The sequence below is a fragment of the Buteo buteo genome, chromosome 4 (genome assembly GCF_964188355.1).
Source record: "Buteo buteo chromosome 4, bButBut1.hap1.1, whole genome shotgun sequence".
Taxonomy (NCBI): domain Eukaryota; kingdom Metazoa; phylum Chordata; class Aves; order Accipitriformes; family Accipitridae; genus Buteo; species Buteo buteo.
The window spans coordinates 35050590-35069709 of record NC_134174.1 but is presented as its reverse complement, the minus strand read 5'-3'; the positions used below and the strand labels follow the sequence as shown (position 1 = coordinate 35069709).

Genomic DNA, 19120 nt, shown 5'->3' with positions numbered 1-19120 from the left:
AGCAGTGTTCCCGACAGTACAGAAGGAAAAATACAACAATAACCACCAAACAAGGCATTCTCCCAACTTTTGCGCATTTCTGTGGGGAAAATACATATCAAGTTTTGCTAGAGCTACAAAGAAAAATATTCCAGAGACACTGGTGACCTTCTAGCACAGAGCGCTGTTGAATTCACTTTCTGTGCTGTTTTCCTTCCAAAAGACCGAGTCAGGCTCTTGTTTCTTGAACTTTATGTGATATTTCCCATGCATTCTCCTCTTTGTTAATCAGTGATTTTAGAAAGATATTATATGTGATTTTATTCACTCCCACATGTGATTGCTACAAGGAAATTACACAAGGAGAGTGAGATCTCATAATGACAGCAGGTAAAAACCCCCCAAATACCTAAACACTGACTAGAATAGTAAATACTTCAGGATGGCAGACTTCAGATAAATGGTACTTTCAGATCTTGGGTCAAGTTCTGCATTTATGTCCCAAATGCAAATCCAGTGACATTAACTGAATTGTGCAGGAGACGAGTAAATGTGGAGTTTACTTGTAATGCCTAGCACCACACAGAGACTCATTTGCAAAGAAAAAAAAAATTTAAAAAGAAGAGAGAAATTGCCATCTTGCATCTTTCATGTCAGACAGAAAGGAGAGGAAAACAGAAAAGTAGGATGGTGCTGGATGGGAACCAAAGGCAATCCATACCTTTATTTCATGAACCTACCCCTAGTAACAAAGGGCCCAAATATCACCACATGTACTGCAGGCTGCACCAATTCTAGGTCATGCACCTTGCCACCATTCACTTCTTCAGCACAAGGTTTTGAGCTCTTTTATGGAAACCCAATCAATGATCCAAGGGTACATTCACACCAGTCGGACTAGCCTTGCTATGAGCTGCTCTGCAAGTCTGCTGCATGCAGCAAGGACTGCTCAGCCTTTCCTTTCCCTCCATCCCAAGCACATACTTCATTCTACAACATTTGGGTACTCTTCTGGCAGGATAGATGGAAGCAAGAGAGGAGCATGTCAAACACCTGTTGCTCCTTTGCTTCTCCTACTTCTAGGCTTCTCTGTCCTTTCATCTCCTTCAGCACAGGGCAACATCTGGATGCAGGACTTAAGCATTTTTTTCCAGCGAATAAAATGTATTAACAAAGAATCAAACATCAGGATTTACTGGTCAAGTGATCAGCTCTTCCTCTCAGCCTAATGCTCTACAGTATTTGTGAAGCTGGGAGTTTTGAAACTGCAGGAGTTTAAGAAAGCTCCCCAGAGCTAAAATTGATGTTTATTTCTTCTTGTATAAAAATACTTCTACGCATATCAGCCTGCCCCAGATCTTATGTTCCTTAAGTATTATGTCACTTAGATAAAGAACCCTAGTACAAATACTGAAGTCACCAAGTTTGGTTGTTTTTTTTAAATTTTTTTTTTTCCTGTTAATAGTGTATAGATACATTGTATACCCGAGACATAGAATCAGGCATACAAGTCCAATGTGCATATAGAAGAAAAGCATAAACTAATGAGAAAGGACCTCAGAAAAATATTGAAAAGAAATTAAGCTGTTCTGTTTCCATGTACTTTGACTCTCAATCCTGAAATACAGCCTGTACAGAGATGTGTGCCATTCAACTGCTACTTAGACTGAGCAGTCATGTTGCAACTCTTTAATGTAGTCCTAACAATGGTGGTTTTCTCCCCTCATGCTTTATTTTTGCCTAGAAAGACCAGTAGCTTAAGAACTCCCCTCGAGCACACTGAACAAACTAATTTCCACCTCAGCTTCTATTACAGCTCAAGCTGAACATTTGGCTTTGAGTCAGCTGTGTGTCCTGAAATAGTACACAAACTGAGGATGAACAAAGTCATTGAGAATATTCTGGCATCACTTCCTTGCTCTCACTGTGACCATATGCAGAGTTTCAAGGGCTTTCTTTTATTATTATCATTTTTTTAAACAAGTATATTGCTGCCTTCAGAAAACTGAGTAGTCCCTTGACCAATAGAAGGCAACTCGGAGCTCTCCAACTAGTGCGCCTCAGTCTGTACAGTGACTGATTTCTCTTTGCTGTAGATGTTGGATGCCCCAACACCCACTGAAGGTTGACTTAACAAATTAAAGTCTACTACGGTTTGTCTCTACAGCCCCTTTCTAAGGCCCCCCAACAGGTCCCGACACAGATACCTGATAAGGTGTGCTGCAAGACCCCCCAGCAGCCTCTGGCTGTTGTCACAGCAACCCACAACAGACTCCACAGACGCAGCAGGGGGAATGAAGGGGGGGGAAAAGAGGGAGAAAGAGAAATCCTTCAGGTTTTTAGTAAATGACACTCAGAAGTACCAAGCGCCAGGAGGTTTCTGCTCCTCGCACGCATCGCACCCCTCTATTTTTGCCTTGCGCCTTGTGGCCTCACTGGAAGAGGAAGCCAGGCAGATCTGCTTCATCCAGGACTCGGCCCTCCCCGTCCTGGGGGAAGGGGACGATGCCTCTCCCTCTCTCTCCCGACGAGGCGGGAGCGCACCTGCGGCCAGACGGGACGCGCAGGGCACCGCCACCCGCGCCCTGCGGAGCCACTGGCTGCCAGCCCGACCCGGTCCCCGCACACGCAGCCGCGGAGGCTGCGCCGGCAGGTTGGAGCACGATCGCGCCCGGGCGACGCGGGACCTACCCGGGAGGGCGGGATGCCCGGCAGCCGGGGTGCACGCAGCGGGGCCGGCCCCCCGGCCCCGGCGGGACGGGAGGGGGGCGGGGGGGTGGCCGCCGCCGCCGCTCCCCCTTCCCGCTGCTCCTTACAGCGGCGGGGCAGTGCCAGCAGCCAGCCCGACTCGGCAGGGAGGCAGCATGCCGCCGGCTCCCCGCCCGGCCCGGCCCGGCCCGGCCCGCCCCGCGGCGCTGAGTCGGGCGGCGGCAAGGCCGGCGGGAGCCGCGCGCACCGTGACGTCTGCAGCCCCGCGTCCTATTTTTAGCGCGGCGATTGGATTTCATTCATGAAACCGGGGCCGCCGCGCGTAAAGGGGCGGCGGCTGGAGCCGCGCCGGCCGCCGCCTCGGCCCGGCCCGGCCCGTCGCAACCGTGAGCCGGGGGCAGCCCGGGGGGGCAGCCTCCTCCTCCTTCTCCTCCTTCTCCTCCTCCTCCTCCTCCATTCCGGCACCACCACAATGCGGGGGCTTTCTGCCACGGCCCCGCACGGGAAAAGGTCGGACACGAAACTGGTCGAAAATAAATGAATACCGCCCTCCCCCCCACCCCGCCCCGTACGCATACACACCCTGTAAATACCGTGTATCCACACCATGCAAAGGTCCTGAAGGCCTCCCTGGATACTCCATTTTCACTAACATTTGAACCCTTTATGTAAAACAGACACGCACAATTAAACCACAACTCCCCCTTCTCTTAAGCTGACATTCTAGACTTGAAGTTTTCTAACCACTGAAGATGGCTCAAGTCCCTGTCTGTAACAGGGAAAAGCACCCACAATTCAGACCAGGCTCCCTGCTAAAACACTGCTCTCCTGCTCTTCTATTTACCACTTGACATCGACAAAAATGTAACTAACCAGTAAGGTGCATGGGCACAACTGCTGCAGCTAAGGGAACTTTTTTGACACAGTTGTGACTATTGGAAACAAAATATTCTCTTACAGAAACCTGGACTCATGCATTGCACAGTCTTGTAGCAATAATACAGTCCTTTTTTTGGAAAACATGTTATAAAGTTGTTTTAAAAACACCACTTCCAATAACAGTTAACAGTTCCAATAATAGGTTAACAGCATCCAACTGCGTTTGGTTATAGTCCATTACTTACACTGTTCAAATTCCCAGAAGCCAAACTTGCATTAACCAGGTCAGACTGCAACAATTTTCAATTGAGTACATCTGCTTCAGGAAAAATTACAGTTTGCAACTTCATATCACAGGACGCTTTTAGGTGCAGAAGAACAATGTGCATCATTGCAAATATTGTTACTTTCCTAGCTTTGCACAGTGTTTGGATGGGCAAGACAAATGCATCAAAAACTAAACCAGCCCTCACTCAGACATCTGCTTGCAATCAAAGAAATATCAAATTGATAATGAAGGCAACAAAAAGTAAAAAAAGTCAACAGATAAGTTTCAAACTCTACATGAACTATTTTTTCTCCACAAATGAGGGCTAAAAAATTTCATTCTATGCAAGAACAACAATCCGTGTGTATTCATTTGTTTCTAGGTCATGCAACTTTTCAGAAAACAATAAGACCCAGGTTCATCCCACTTAATTCAGGGGGCTGAGCAAAGCAGGCTGATAAAAATTGGCAGGGTGATAAAAAGGGTATTCCTTTTACTGGACTGTTTCCATATGGCAAATCTTAATTCCTTATTGGTACTTTTGTTTTACAGTCTAAATGATCACTTTCTGAAGACAAATCACAGAGCTAGAACCCCATGTCTCTATTAAACACACCTAGACTGTCACTGCTGCAAACAGAGTAAATGTTATTGCCAGAACAGGTAAGTTAGCATCATGTGGGAGAAAATTGATACAAAGCAACCAGACTTGCTCTGATACTGACTCAAGAAGTATTGGACTGCAATAAACGCCACCACCACCTTTAGATCTGCTTGCAAGCTTGTTACAGAGCTTTTCTACAGGAATAAAGGAAGAGGGCAGGAAAGAGAGAATGTTTTTTTAGTGCACAACAGTAAATTTAGCAGAATACAGCAATGACAAAGATTAGTCAGGTGGTTAAAATGGGAAAAAGAGAAACAGGGCTTTGCTTTTGATGGGGATAAAGAAAAGGTCTCAAGTTTCTCTCTCTTTTTTCTGTTTCATCAAAGGGTACCCAGAACCTAAAGGCTTCCGCAGCTGTGGAAACAGCTACGTGCTACTATGTAGTTTCCACTTTAATGACCACCTACAGCAACTTTTACCATTCAGTCCTTCCCCACCACAAACATGTAACTTCTTATATAATTCAGATTGCAGCTTTTCCATCAAAGTATAAAATAAAACTCCAGGAGAGCTAGAAGCACTCTGTTCTCTGACACATAATCCTATTGAACCGTATTTATGTTTTTCCAAATTTTTAAACAAACGGTTGAGTTTTGACCATAAACTTGAGTGACACACCTTGAGAAGTGGCTGAAATGCATCTCTAATAGGGTGTAGATCAACCAACAGGTTCAAGGCTTTGATACAAGAAAGCACAGTAATAAATCACGAGCATTCCCACTGACTTTGCATAAGCATTAAAAATATATGAGTAGTAATGGTAAAGCTTTACTCAATTAGATGTTTAAGTATTCCAGATAGCCAGCTTGGATTTTTCTTTTTTTAATTTGTTTTCAGGGGAGAATGACAGCTAGAGGGAAAGGGAGAAGGAAATAAGTTCCATCTTTGCAAGCAATCCTAAAGGACATGGCATTGGATGATGACTAGCATTTAACTAGAGTCTGCTTTTGCCATGTATGTACAGTTCTCCAAAACATGATTATGGGCTGCCAAGTGTGCCCATTGTTGCATCTCCATTATGTGCTTTTAACACTATCACACAACTTAGAGAACAAATGGATTAAAAAAAAATAAATATTAAATTAAAACATGCATTCACACCCATGGAGAATTCTACTTACTTAGAATTATTTTAGTTTTGCTAAATCACAAAATGCATTTGGAAGTACAAATGTAAAGGTATATTCCCATATGCTCCAACATCTTATTTGTTACTCTGGGGCTAAATTAACCTTTTGTTTTTGAGAATATGTTTCTCAGATGATTAAAAAACATCAGGAGAGAACATCAAACTGTAACTGAATTTACAAATAACCTTTCTACTCCTGAATCTGGAGAGTTAAAGTTCAGAGGCTGCTCCAACATGCAGTGTTAGCAGAACTCCTCAAGGAGCTTTCTACCAGCTCAGAAATGCTGAAGTTCAGTACCCTTAGGCCCTTTCATCCTCTGCACCCCTGAGACACCAGAGAAAGGCTCAGGAGTAGATGGGTTGAAAAAATACCAGTCAAGGATAACAGGAGGTGCAGGAAGAGGGACTGCAAGCATTTACTTCAGTTTCTTTGTCAAAACTCTTCTGGAAGAGGAGGAAATGGACTAGTCTATGCTTCTTACCACCCCATCATAATCTAAGTCTGCTGTATCTGCAGAAGAATGATAGTCTAAGCATGGTAAGTAAGTCTGGAGTTTAATTTTTATATTGTTTACCAGCCTTCTGAAAAAGTCTACATCCCAGACTCAAGATCATGTGGAAGCAAGGGATTCTTCCCTGTATTAAGAGGTCTAGGTAGGGTCTATCACGGATGCCTGCTTAAAAAAAAATAAAATCTAGTCATGTGGCCCCTTGCTACCTCTGAGGACCCACTCAAACTTTTAATACAATACAACTGAGATTATTTCCCCTCTGTTTTATGTAGTAATGCCCAAGCATGAACACAGTTTCCTAAGACAAGTTATACACACTGATAACAGTCAGCATGGACAGTTACAGACCTGGGCTTGAGTATGCACTGAGAGAACACGGATCTGACATTGCAGAGGCAGCCTAGGACAGTCCAAAAATGAAACTTTTGGACATTACTATGTTAATGTATATTCTATACACATTGAAATAAAATTCAAGTCATTTCCTGACAATGCAATTTTTGTATTAATGTGTTTGCATTCAGAACTGTAATGTACCCATGCCAAATGCTTATGCATTCACAATTAGCTTTCTTTTCAAAACTGTTATCTATTGTACAGGACAAACTAATGTTCCTCTCTATCCCTTATCCCTGAATGCAAGGGCCCTTCATATTAGAAGACTTTAAGAGCATGTTAAGATTAAAAGATCTGTTGGTGGAAATAAGCTTAAATGCACAAGGAATTAAGTAAAACAAAGTAAGTTAAATTATCCCATATGGGCTCCATGTTGCATATGGCAATCTCACAGGGACAGAAGGTACTCTGTACAGTCCGTGAAACCTGCTTTCAACAATTCAAAGGAACAAGAATGACTGTTGTACAGCCAAAATAAGGAGACATGTGGTACTTCAGTTGTGGACTTCACCATTGACCCATTGTATGTGATATACATAATCTCAGCCAACTGGCAGCATGTGAATGAAAATATCAGAATTACCCAGTTCCTGTTATTGAAATCTACTTTTTCCCCACAATTAGTTTTAGAGGCTTTAATTATGTGGGTAGATCAAAATAATTTCTAACTAATTCTGTAATGGATTAGGATATATTTCATTAGATTTTATAAAAAAAAATTCATAAAGAGAATAAGTGCCTTGAAAAAACTATGTTAATGTATATTCTATACACATTGAAATAAAATTCAAGTCATTTCCTGACAATGCAATTTTTGTATTAATGTGTTTGCATTCAGAACTGTAATGTACCCATGCCAAATGCTTATGCATTCACAATTAGCTTTCTTTTCAAAACTGTTATCTATTGTATGCAGTCCTTTATTCTCTTTGGTGTAATAAGGACAGAGTTTAGCATTTGACGTAAGGTGCTTCTATTTAGTGATGTCAACATCTATTCTCAGCCAACTGTGCAAATTGCTTAGGCCAGTTCCATCCCTTTTGATACTATCCCACACAACTGTCTCAATTCTCAGAGATGGAGACATGTAACATATACAATGATATCTTCACTGTGTGCATTAGACATCAACATAGACTATTATGCATCTATTTGTTAGGGTTTTTTTCAGTTACTCACTGAATGCTAAATATAGTGCAAGACCATCATCAGTTAAGAAGCCTGCAGTGCACCAGATTTTGTTAGAGCATTCTGTGAATGACATATAGCACCAGTTGTTTGCCTTATAAATTGTATTTCCACATTCTTTTTCACTAGAAGAGGGATATATGCATGCATTTTAAACAGCTGGGTAAACAAGAAAGGGACTGTCTAGAGAAGGAAAATGCCAATACTTATAATTTGAAATAAAAATTAGATACCTACCACTTTTTCAGAGGGTTATATTTCAACAATGCTTTAGTTTTTAGTCTAATCTCATGTAGGATGTTGGCTTTTGCCTTCCCCTGCTTCCATATTTAACCCTGCTCTCCTCACCTCACACCACAACAGAATCACAGTTTAGGTGGGAAGGGGCCTCTGCAGGTCATCTAGTCCAACCTCCTCCTCAATGCACAGTTAACTTCAAAGCCTGATCATGTCAAGGATGGTAAGTCCACAGTCTCCAACCTGCCTGTTCCATTGCTTAGCCACTCGCTATGAAAATGTTTTTCTTTACATCCAGTCAGAATTTACCTTGCTGCTACCTGTGACTGCTGCCTCTTGTCCTTTTGTTGTGCAACTGTGAGAAGAGTCTAGTTTCCCCTACAACAGCTTGTTAGGTCCCTGAGATAGTAATTAGATGCCCTCTTAGACTTCTCTTCTCCAGGCCAGATAAAAAGCTCCCTCAGTCTCTCTGTCTATATCCTATGTTTCAGTCCCCTAACCATATTAGTGGCCCTTCACTGCACTCTCTTCAGCTGGTCAATCTCTCTTCAGTGCTGTGAAGCCTGAAACTGGACACAGTACTTCAGATGCAGCCACACAAGTGCCAAGTAGAGGGGAGTAATCACTGCCATTGACCTCCTTGCTACACTCATCCTAATGCAGCCCAGTACGTGGTTAGCCTTTGTTGCTGGAAGGGCACTCTACTGACTCAGGTACATCTCAGCCTGTTCACTTGCGCTGTCGGTCTTTCTCGTGAAACCTTACAAAACTCTATTACTGCCTTTGCTGCTGCACTTCTTTTCCTACAGGCTGCATAGTTTTGTCTTAAAAGGGAGTGGATTCGTTTGAGTAGTCCCTCTTTGCAAAGTTAGGTGTACCAGGATACAATTAAGCAAAATAAAATTTTGGCTTAATATGAAGAACAGCAAGAGAAACAGCTGAGTAGTTATGTAAGAATCCCCAAGGGAAGAAGTGGCAGTTATGGCTCGTTGCATTCACAGCCCAGAGAGGACAAGGCTGTATTAAGTATTTGTTGTACAGCACAGTTTTGTATTAGATGTGTAATTTTTTTTAGCGGCAACAAGTTTGCAACAGCTTGTATTTGCTATATTCCATGCTTCTAGATCCTCAGAACTACAACATGTGTAAGAAAGATTTAATTAGCTTATAAAAACAGTTCCAAACAGAAGCTAAATGGGAGGAACTGACTAGTAGGAGGATTTCTTCTTGAATGTGTGTCATTTCGCTGTTTGGCAAGGGAATGAAACTGGAAGTGAATGCACCAAAATTTCATAAGACTTTTTCCCAACTATTCAAAGCATGCCTGTTTCATCAGCTATTTCCAGTATTTATTTTCCAGTGTTTTCCAAGGTACAGGAGATTCACCTTCAAAATCAATGGTTTGCCCTTTACGGCAATCTATTAGAGTGTTATATTTTATAAAGCTCACTAACCAAAATTAAGGGTAATGCTATGCTTAATGCAGCAGTGAAAATTTGACTAATATGAGAAGAATTATTCTAATTTCTTGACAATACTGTCCCTAGCTACTTCCTCTTTTCGCAGACTGGGACATACCAGAATAACCCTTTATTTCCACTTCACAGGACAACATTCACACATATATGAAATGCTAATCCCAGGAGCAAAGCCTCACCTTGAAGAACTGATTTCATGTCTGTACTATGTTATACAATTATCTCACCTGTAGTGCTAGCATCTGTATAACTGTTTAAGAGTTTCTTAAAATGTTTCTGCCATCTAATCAGATGTTAATGGAATGGAAAGAACTTCTTTGTGGAATGAAATGAGAGTCATAGCAAACAGTCAGCTGGGGAAGATTTTATGTCCGTCTGACCTTCTGGCTAGCTGTCGGTCTCTGTCCCTCCTCTATGTAGATCAGACAAAATGCACTTCTGTCTGAGTACTGAGTTTCAAAGACAGTGGTATCTTGGAAGCCCTGTATACTACAAGAGGAGGTTTTCAATGGCAAACACAGTCTTTGCTTCTCACTTTTGATCCGAGGTATTGAGCTTTAAAAGCCGTATATAAATGGATCAGCTCTCATTCTTTAAAGCATTATAAATGTTCTCCCTTTTGAGGCTTGTGAAAATCACCTAACGTATTAAAAGCCTAGTAGCTTTATATGCAGAAGGATACAAAAGGTAGACCAAATTTTAGAAGCTGAAATATTGGTCAGAGATTGCACAAATTCTACAGGAGCAATACATAAATAGAGATCTCTGCAACGACATGCTGTTACTGCTCAGATTTGCTTATACTGGTGCTATAAAGAGATCACAAGGAGAAGTCTTGAACACAGATCTCTAATTACAGGAATGGGAAGGTGTAGGGTAGGGTTGATGAGAGGAAGAGAAACAAAGTGGATTTTCTCTCTTTTTTCACAGTTGCCAAAGACTAGTATTATTGGTCTCTGAATCACTGCTTATATACAAGAACAGCAGCCATATTCTGATCTTTATAGGGTGTCAAACCAACAGAGCAGTATTAAATACTAAAATCAAGGGCAACTTAATCTCACCACCGTTAATCTTTGAGAAACAGCCTTATTACCTACAACTTACTCTTCTGCACCTCTGTCCCATAGTTAGCTAGACACGAAAGTAAAAGACCCCAATTATGGTTTAAGAACCTGATATAAATCCTACTGAAACTGATGGGGAAAAGCTTCCACTGACTCCTCTGGGCTTCAATTCAGGTGGTAATCAAGAAGAAAAAATCCATCAAATTAGTTGCAACATGCCTGTCTTAGAAAGATGAAGACATATAACTTAAAGTAGCTGAAGCAAAACAACACCGAATGAAACACCTATCACTTTAATATTTTTTCCACTAGGTTGTTCAAAGAATGTACTGGTTTGGGTTACAATTCCTTCTCCTCCCCTCCAAGTTTACAGTACGAGTCTTCATTTATTTTGAATAGTGTGATTCTGCATAGTAGCAACACTGTGGCTTTAACCATTCAAGATCCAAATTCAAAGTCTCAAACACCTGTTATATTCTGCACATTTTCTACTTTTGAACCACACATTTTTTGAAAGAGAAAGCTTTTCCAGGAAGGTAAGACCTTGTGCCTCTTACAACCATTTACCCCAGTTTCATGACATGAGTTAGTTACACTAGCACAGATTGCCTTCAAAGACTGCACTTTTGCAACACAAACTTAAATTCACTGGGTTAGACAGGATTATATCAACACAAGGTTTCCACTGTCCAAACACTGCTTAGCTATTTTAGCAGTTTACTTCAATATGTCTAAGCAAATCTAGTTACCAGGTTTTTGTTTCGCCGTTGAGTCAAGGCCTTAGATCATATGCAGAAAGAAAATTAGCAGGGTTGGTTCTGATGGACATCTTTCTCCCCCTGAAACACTTTCTGTAAATTCTAGCAAAGATGTGTAGCTGAAGGATAATGGTAACTGCAGAAATTGCAGAGGAATGCACACAAGTGATCCATCCAAGTGAAGGTACACAAGTGATTCCATGTCTAAGAAGCAGGGAATGAAGACAGTTTGTATGTTTCACTGCAGGCTGTTTGATAAGGCTTTCCCAAATGATGTTTTATAGCAATAGTTACACAAAAGGATTCTGTTCTTTTTTAATGCTACCATTCAAAAGCCATCAACCATGAAAGCACATCTTTCTTGCACATATTTGCAGTTTTTACTGAGGGTGCGGAACATAGTACCTTCAAGAGCTGTCAAAGTATTGTTACAGGCTTGAAGTACAGATTAAGCAAAAGACAGAGAGCTTAAAGGATTCAAGTTACTATGTATACTGTGTGATTTGCAAAGTGTGGAGAAAAACCCATCACTTTCCAATTATACATATACAAACAGATAACTGCAGCATTTAAATATGTCAGGAGCAGAATTTACCTTTGAAAAATTAAAACCAAACTAGAACTACCAGCAGTGGTTTGGAACATAATCAGTCACTCAGGGAGCTTTAACAAAATCAGAAGTATTCCAGTGCCTTGAAATTTCTCATGCACTCATTGCTTGGAAGTCATATTGCCAAAGCATCACGAATTCTACTAACAGTTTTTTTCTTTTTCAATAAAGTAGCAAGGCACATAGCTTTTTATTTTTAAAGAACCCTTTACAGTCTTTTCTGAGTCAGGCAAGAGTCCTTTTCCTGGGTAAGGGTAGAAGAGAATAACTACAAAGATATTAATCTTACTTGCTCCCATACATATTGGCAAAAGTGCTAGAGCAGGGCGCATTTTGTAGCATTATAGAAGCCTCAAGTGAACTGAATGCCTCCCCCATCTCATCTCCAAAATATTTTTGCAGGAAAAGATATGAATTATTGACAGAGGCAACTGCCTATAAAATTTTGTGAAACTATATCTGTTACAGAAGATAAATATTTCTCCACCATTCCAATTTAAAATAGATGAACAGCACTTATTTTTTACATTAGGCTTCTAGCTGAAATTCAGAACTACAGCTAAAGTGTTATTGTACTGTTATTGTAAGAGAAATATTGAGAGTTCCTTAATTATAGTGTTACCAGTGAGAACCACTGTTGCAAACACACAAAGAAAGGAGGATTAAAAGAACCAAATTCACCCCTGGAAAAATTCCAATGGAGGCAGTTGCATCACCTCAAGAAGAGCCTGACCTACAGGTATTTTCCTTAGAAGACTGGGAAGCATTTTTTGAAATGTTCCTCTTTATTTAGTGACCAATAATCTACATATATGCCTAAGCACGTACAACAGTTGAAAACATGTATCTGAAATAGAAGAGCCAAATTTAAGGAGTTCAAGTGTTAAGCAATAGCCATAAATCAAGAACTGAAATGTGGATAGTCATAAGAGCCACAACATATATATCTGTCTCAAGTATAAACAGTACCTGTTGCTCAGGACAATTATTGGAACTTCTGCCTACTTAGGAGCCTGTGTAGAAGCACATTTCACCACTGACAAAGTGGTGAAAACAAGCAAGTATCTAAAGCTCAGGTACCATTACCATACTACGTATGTTTTTATAGTTGCAAATCCTCATCTTGAGTGCTAGGCCCAAAAGTGTGAGACACAGGTAATTCCAGTTGGCAAGAGGATACTCGGGTGACAGTACTACTTTTATATCACAACTTGGACTTCTTGTGTTGGATACCTTGTCGCTTAAGCTCCCTGAATAAATGGACATTTCAGAACTGCATAATTTCTTTTTCATTTCCCACCTAACAATAACAAAGAATTGTTTCCCAATTCTGCATAGATGTTGTGAGAATCATTCGTTCTCCTTTATTAAAAGCACAGGAAATCCCATGATGAAGTTAGAAATGTGCTTAGTACAGGATTTCAACAGTGTGTGATAGACAGTTATAGAGAACATAAATTTAATTACAAAGATTAAAAGCAACAAACAGCAACACTGCCCCTTCCCTGACATCCCAACCACAGAAACACAACAGTTCCCCAATTTTCTAATCTCTAGTCACAAGCAATCATAAGCGTGTGAAGAACTAGATCAAGCAGTTTTAACATTTAAAATTTGCTCTGCTACATTTAATTCTACTGAAGTTTACTCTTTCACACACCCCCACCTCAGCTGGTTTTGCACAGTCCAGAACTTTGTTTTTACCTGTCTGAATTGTCAGCTAAATTAAATTGCCAGATTCTCTCCTGTAGTGGCTAACATACATGTACCTATTTTATTCCACTGACTGTGGAGAAAGTAATCTCTGAGAGGGCAGTAGATTCTTTAACCCAAGAGCTAAATTTACTACGACTTGTCTCATAATGCCTCAAGTGACACAGAAGCCCATAAGCAAATAAGCTGTGACCGGGATGTTAAGGAGCAAATAACACCTCTACAAAGACATGCCTTCCACAGATATAGCATTTTCTGACTCAAGCACATGACAATACATAAGTTAACTTTTGTCCAGACCTGCTGATATGTTCTCTTCAAGAAGTGAGACCCAATCACAGAAGCAACATAAACTGGTGTGGAAACGGCAAGTTTCCAAGAAAATTATTCTCTAACTTAATTACATAAGCTACACATGTTACTCAGAAATTCATTTAGAGACAGAAAATCAGGCTGGGAAGTGAGACTTGACACTGGGAGCAGAGGTGAAGAGAGAGATTGCAGTTCTTAGGTGTGCCATTTGCCTTAATAAGTACTTTGTGATGCTGAGATCACTCAGTGTACATTAAATAATTCATAGCATCACAACTTGCATACATGTAATATTATATACTGGCTTTCAGGAACTGCATTACCTATAAAATGACTTCTATTTTTGTTCACAAAGTATATGTTTGTCTGTCAAGGGGGCTCATTAAATTACTAATGTAACTATTAAAGCTATTAAATTACCAATTTTGAGGGATCAATTCAAAGCACATTGAGATAAGCATAAATCCAAAGCAAACCAAGTGTCTCTTCACTTCAGTGACCCTCCTGTGAGGCTCTGAATGCTGAAATCTCTTTCTCCTGACAGCATTAACCTGTTCTTTGTATGACCCTCCCTGGCCAAAACACTGAAGTAGTTATTCCTAGGGGTCACAAAACATTCTGTTTGGTAGTACATAATGATGGGGGGGTGGAACGCTTGGTTTGTGTTTGCTTTGAGATCCCGGGGGAGAGATTGCTCCTTAAGCTTCCTGACAAGATGCTTATTTTTATTCACATTGTCACTATGTTTTCCCATGAACAAATATTTATACTTCAGAGGAAATGTTTCAGTAACATGTAACAGGCAGGATAAGAAACATGTTCACTTCCCTTCCCTTTATTATGAGAGAGCAATTTTGCTTACATGAGAAAGTAAATAAATAGATTCTCTAGAGATGCCTGGGAAGGAGTCATTCTTGCAGGGAACCTGTCTTGAAAATATTGGCAGCATGTCACTGTGTTAGATGACCTGTAGAGGTTTCATTTGTAATTGCAAGAAATAAATACATCAGAGATTTATCGTTTCCTTTGTTCAGAGAAACAGACCATTCTTGTACAATCCTGTCTTAATTAAAATATTTTCCCTTCTGACAAATTTTAGTAGCATATTATGTTCCTAGCTGCATTACTATAAAGTACATTTAACACATATGGCAAGATATAAAACCACCTTTTGTTAATGCTTCTGAACATATAACAGACTGGGAAGGCCAATGGGTGATAACAACCTAATTTCACTGACTACTCCAAAATTTGAGCAGGGGGCTGGACTGTATGACTTCCCAAGTTTCCTTACAACCTTAATTTTCCTGTGATCCTAAATTAAGGAGATTTTTTTTTTTTTTTCTAACTTACATGCTTACTGTATGAACCTGTGAAGATCTGGGTGGGGGACTTGGCAAAAGCATTAGTAATATGCACCTGTAATTCAGGCTGACAACAGCTCCACCTTTTCCCTAGGCTGCACAGAGCAGGCAAAAAGCAAGCTGCCTGGTTGCATGAAAGACTGCCTGCGTATTTATGGTACAAACTCTTTCTTCATCCCAGGATCTCACTCATTTCCTGCATCTGGAGTTAGTCTGTGTAAGTATTCACTCTTGAAAATTAGACTTAGCAGCTTCCATTTCTTTTATGCTTTGAAGAAAAGCTTGACATTTGGTCAAAAGCTACTATGTGCAGAAGCCACACATTACACTAACTCCTCAACAATGCTGATCCTTTATATATTTGTTTTTGTCTACTGGAATATCAGAACAAAGCTGACTAATCCTGTAAGTGAAAACATTAATTCTAGAACTTTTCAGTTAAGACTTTCAGTACAAAGTTCTCCAAGTCACAGATGTTATAACTTTAAAATACCTGACCAAAAGCTGCTGGACAGAACAGCAGCAGTGACAGGCAACACTAAGTGAAAAGAGTCAGGGTTTTTTGTTTTGTTTGGGTTTGTTTTATTTCTCCTTGGGAATACTTACCTCACAGGAGAAAATAACATTCATATCCATTTTTAACAGCTTGATCAAAAGCAGAATTCCATTAAAGATATTTCATTTCTCCTACTGTGGCACTCCTGAAGGAGAAAAAAGAAAGAAAAAAAAAAGAGAGAGAATAAACCTTACTATTTTCAATCTAAAATTGTAACACATGCAAGACCAAAGACATCTCTTATGATCTATTTTATATTGTAAAACAGACTGCTTGGTCAACAAAACAGTCTTTCAAAGCTTCAAACAGGTAAATTGAATATCTGCAGTAAAGTATTAACTGTTCACTCCAATGCACTGAAGAAATCATGGGTAGATAGATGAGCTTTTGAGCATAACTGGAGATTGACACAGCTTTGTCAAATAAAGCTTGTTCTTGAACAATTTTCCTCTGGATTTAGATTTAAAAAAACCCAACAAAACAGCTTATGTGTCAGAACCAAACATCGCTGTATCACAGTTAACCAGCTCTTCATAGGTTAGTTAACAGGGTCTAAGGATGGGGATTTTGCCCACCTTCAAGAAGATGACAAGACCCTAAAATATGAGCTGACAGCCTGATGACAGGTGAACTGGGACTTCTGTCTTGCTTCCACCTTTGGTCCCAAATGAAATTAATTATAGAAGTGCTTCATTGGGTTTGGTAAATGTCTGCATTATTGTCAATTGGGTCCCATCCAGGAGCAAGGCTGAGGTTTTCCAAGAACCTAAGGTGGGAGCAACATTGGTTTCACCTCAGATGCTGCCCTAAAAGCAATGCTCAATGACACAAGTAGCTTTCAGAATTTTCATGCTAGCTTGAAAAGCAGAAGTGAAATGCAGATTCTTCAGTTGAAGGGACTAGCGGCCTGCTTAGCTTTTCTAGGTATTTCTCCCTCCTTATCAGCAACATTTCAGAGTTGAATTTAGGACTGAAGTTAGTTTTTCACAGAAATTCCCACCTTCTGTAGATAGCATGCACAAGACAACAGTGAGGGTGAACATAGAAACTGAAGTAACACCTCATTCCACCTTTGAATAGACAAGCCACTGGAATTGACACTAGAGCTAGAGGTATGATATTTATATCCTTCTAGAAGTCCTTCCCTTCCATAGAAGCACCTTTGCTACTTATCCGTAAGCATTTTAGTAGCAAAGACCATATCAGTCTTCCTTAGCTACCATGTTTTATGGCGCTATGACTGCTGAGAAACTTACCATCTTTTCTATTGTCTTCACCCTGACTTTCTCCAAGGCAGGCCCTTAGAGCCTCCACACATAGCTCCCTTTGTGAGCCCTACAAATAACAGCCTTATTCCACAATGAAACAAAACACCAAATAATAAATTAAGTAGTGGCATTAGCACACCCAGGGCTTTCAAACTATTTAAATACCTATTTATGTGATACTGTACCATTCATAACTGTTCATTTGTTTCCTCAGTACTGATGGTAGATTAGAAGTTATCTGCAGCTTCTTTCAGAACATCCCTTTTCAGAAAAAAAGGGATCTGGTTTAACTGATCATAAACTCAGAGGTTTCCCTGGTTTTATTTCACCAAGATCTCATACATTTCAACCAGCCTTTCTCTGCTTTGCCCTCATTAAAATCCACAGACATGGCCTCCACTGATACATCAAGATCCTTCTCACTCTCAAACAGACATGTAAAGCCCTTCCACTAGCTCATTCATAATTCTTTTTCAGAAATCATTAATTATTTACATTTTTGTCCTATTAAAGGCCACATTGAGACTCTTCTGCTTGCTGAGAGATTTTTGTAATTGTTACACTGTAAAGTCAGACCAGTTGTTTGAAGAGTGTAAAAAGATAGAAATGTAGTTAAACCTGATTTTCATCATTACTAAAGCATAAGCCTAAAAGTTCCACTTCACAGAAATAAAGTTCCTGGCCTCTATCCCCTGCCTCTCAACCTCGGTTCGGCTTTCTGGTTTTGAAGATAGCTGGGACCACAAAAGAAAGGTTCTAATCCTAATTAGCATTGTGCTGCCTGATTACAACTCCAAATTGTAAACATCTTCCCTACCATGGTGGCAGAGGCAGATCTTCCATTTCTGTGACGGCAATCTGCGCTCAGAGGAATAGAGCAGCTAAACCTTATGTGCAACTTCTTCATCTGAGTCTTCAGGAACTCACAGCTGAAAAGACAGCTGGCTTTATGTGACTCTTATCCTGTGTGCCTGCACTAGAGAGCATCAGTTTTGGCCATGGCAGTGCAATTCCTTCTCTCTCCCATCCACTCCTCACCCGGGCAGGCATTACCTGAACTAATGCTCACCCACAACTGCAACCGCACTTGGTGCTGTCTGCAGGACATGCAGTAAGGTCATGATAAGCTGAGGGAAACTAAAGCCAGCTGGAACAAAGAGTAATTCAGTGAGGGATGTACTTATATGGTCTAATTCTCCAAGGTGGGGAACTTCCTTTGAACGGGCAGGAAGGGGACGAGCAGGTGGTTGTTGCCACAGGTTGGCAGGTGATACAAGCACAGTGCAAACCAGGCCCAGAAGGAATGCAGACGAGACCATGTGGAACACTGGGCTCCCTGGATGGCTCCTTGGGGCCAACGCATAACCAGTCATGCGTGATCTGGCCTAGGAGCCTCTTCTGCTATGGACAAGTCGCTCCTCTAACACAATGACACTAGAGAAAACTCAGGGAAAACTCAGCCCAATTTTCTGCTCAAATCCACCCCAGGTCCACCTTTGGGTTGTTCAGTAGCCTAAGTTGATGCAGTCTTTTTTTCTTCCCCAGTTTTTTGTTGGGCTTTTTTTTGTTTGGTTGGTTTTTAGATTATTACCAAACTAACAATATTGCAGAATTTTATCCTCTCAACCTACTTAAGAGCTTCCATTTACCAGCCTATCATCCCTATATATTGCTTTCATATGTCTGTAATGTCACACATTTTCAGTACATCTGCCCAAAATCTCTGAACAAACTTTGAGTGATTATGTAGAAGTAAAGTAACTGCTTATAAGTATGATGTTTCTGCTTTGTTTAATATGGTTTTACTTCAAACTTTTGCCTATAAAAGTTCAAATACTGGAAGAAGTTCAAGTAAAAGAAAGGGCAGAACCTTAGTTCACTGTTGTAATCTTTACTATGACACACCTCACTTACTGTACATTACATGGTTGAACAGACAGTAGAAATTTTACTTCCCATTGATACCTAAACTAACATTTCCCCTCAACATATTTTCAAACCTTTAATGTTCCAGAATCCATGGTAGATGCAAG

General features: G+C 40.4%; 1 protein-coding gene across 3 annotated transcripts in view; it reads right to left on the bottom strand.

The window, feature by feature from the left end:
* RHOBTB1 (Rho related BTB domain containing 1) overlaps positions 1-15943 on the bottom strand; it is a 50538-nt gene extending 34595 nt beyond the window's left edge. For 2 of the 3 annotated variants that reach the window (XM_075026872.1, XM_075026874.1), the window contains exon 1: positions 2671-2846. The gene's annotated coding sequence lies outside the window, so the exon portion shown is untranslated. Of the gene's footprint in view, positions 1-2670; positions 2847-15869 lie in introns of those variants that run through there. The other variant, XM_075026873.1, reaches the window with a different exon arrangement.
* Between the last annotated feature and the right edge of the window lie 3177 nt (positions 15944-19120).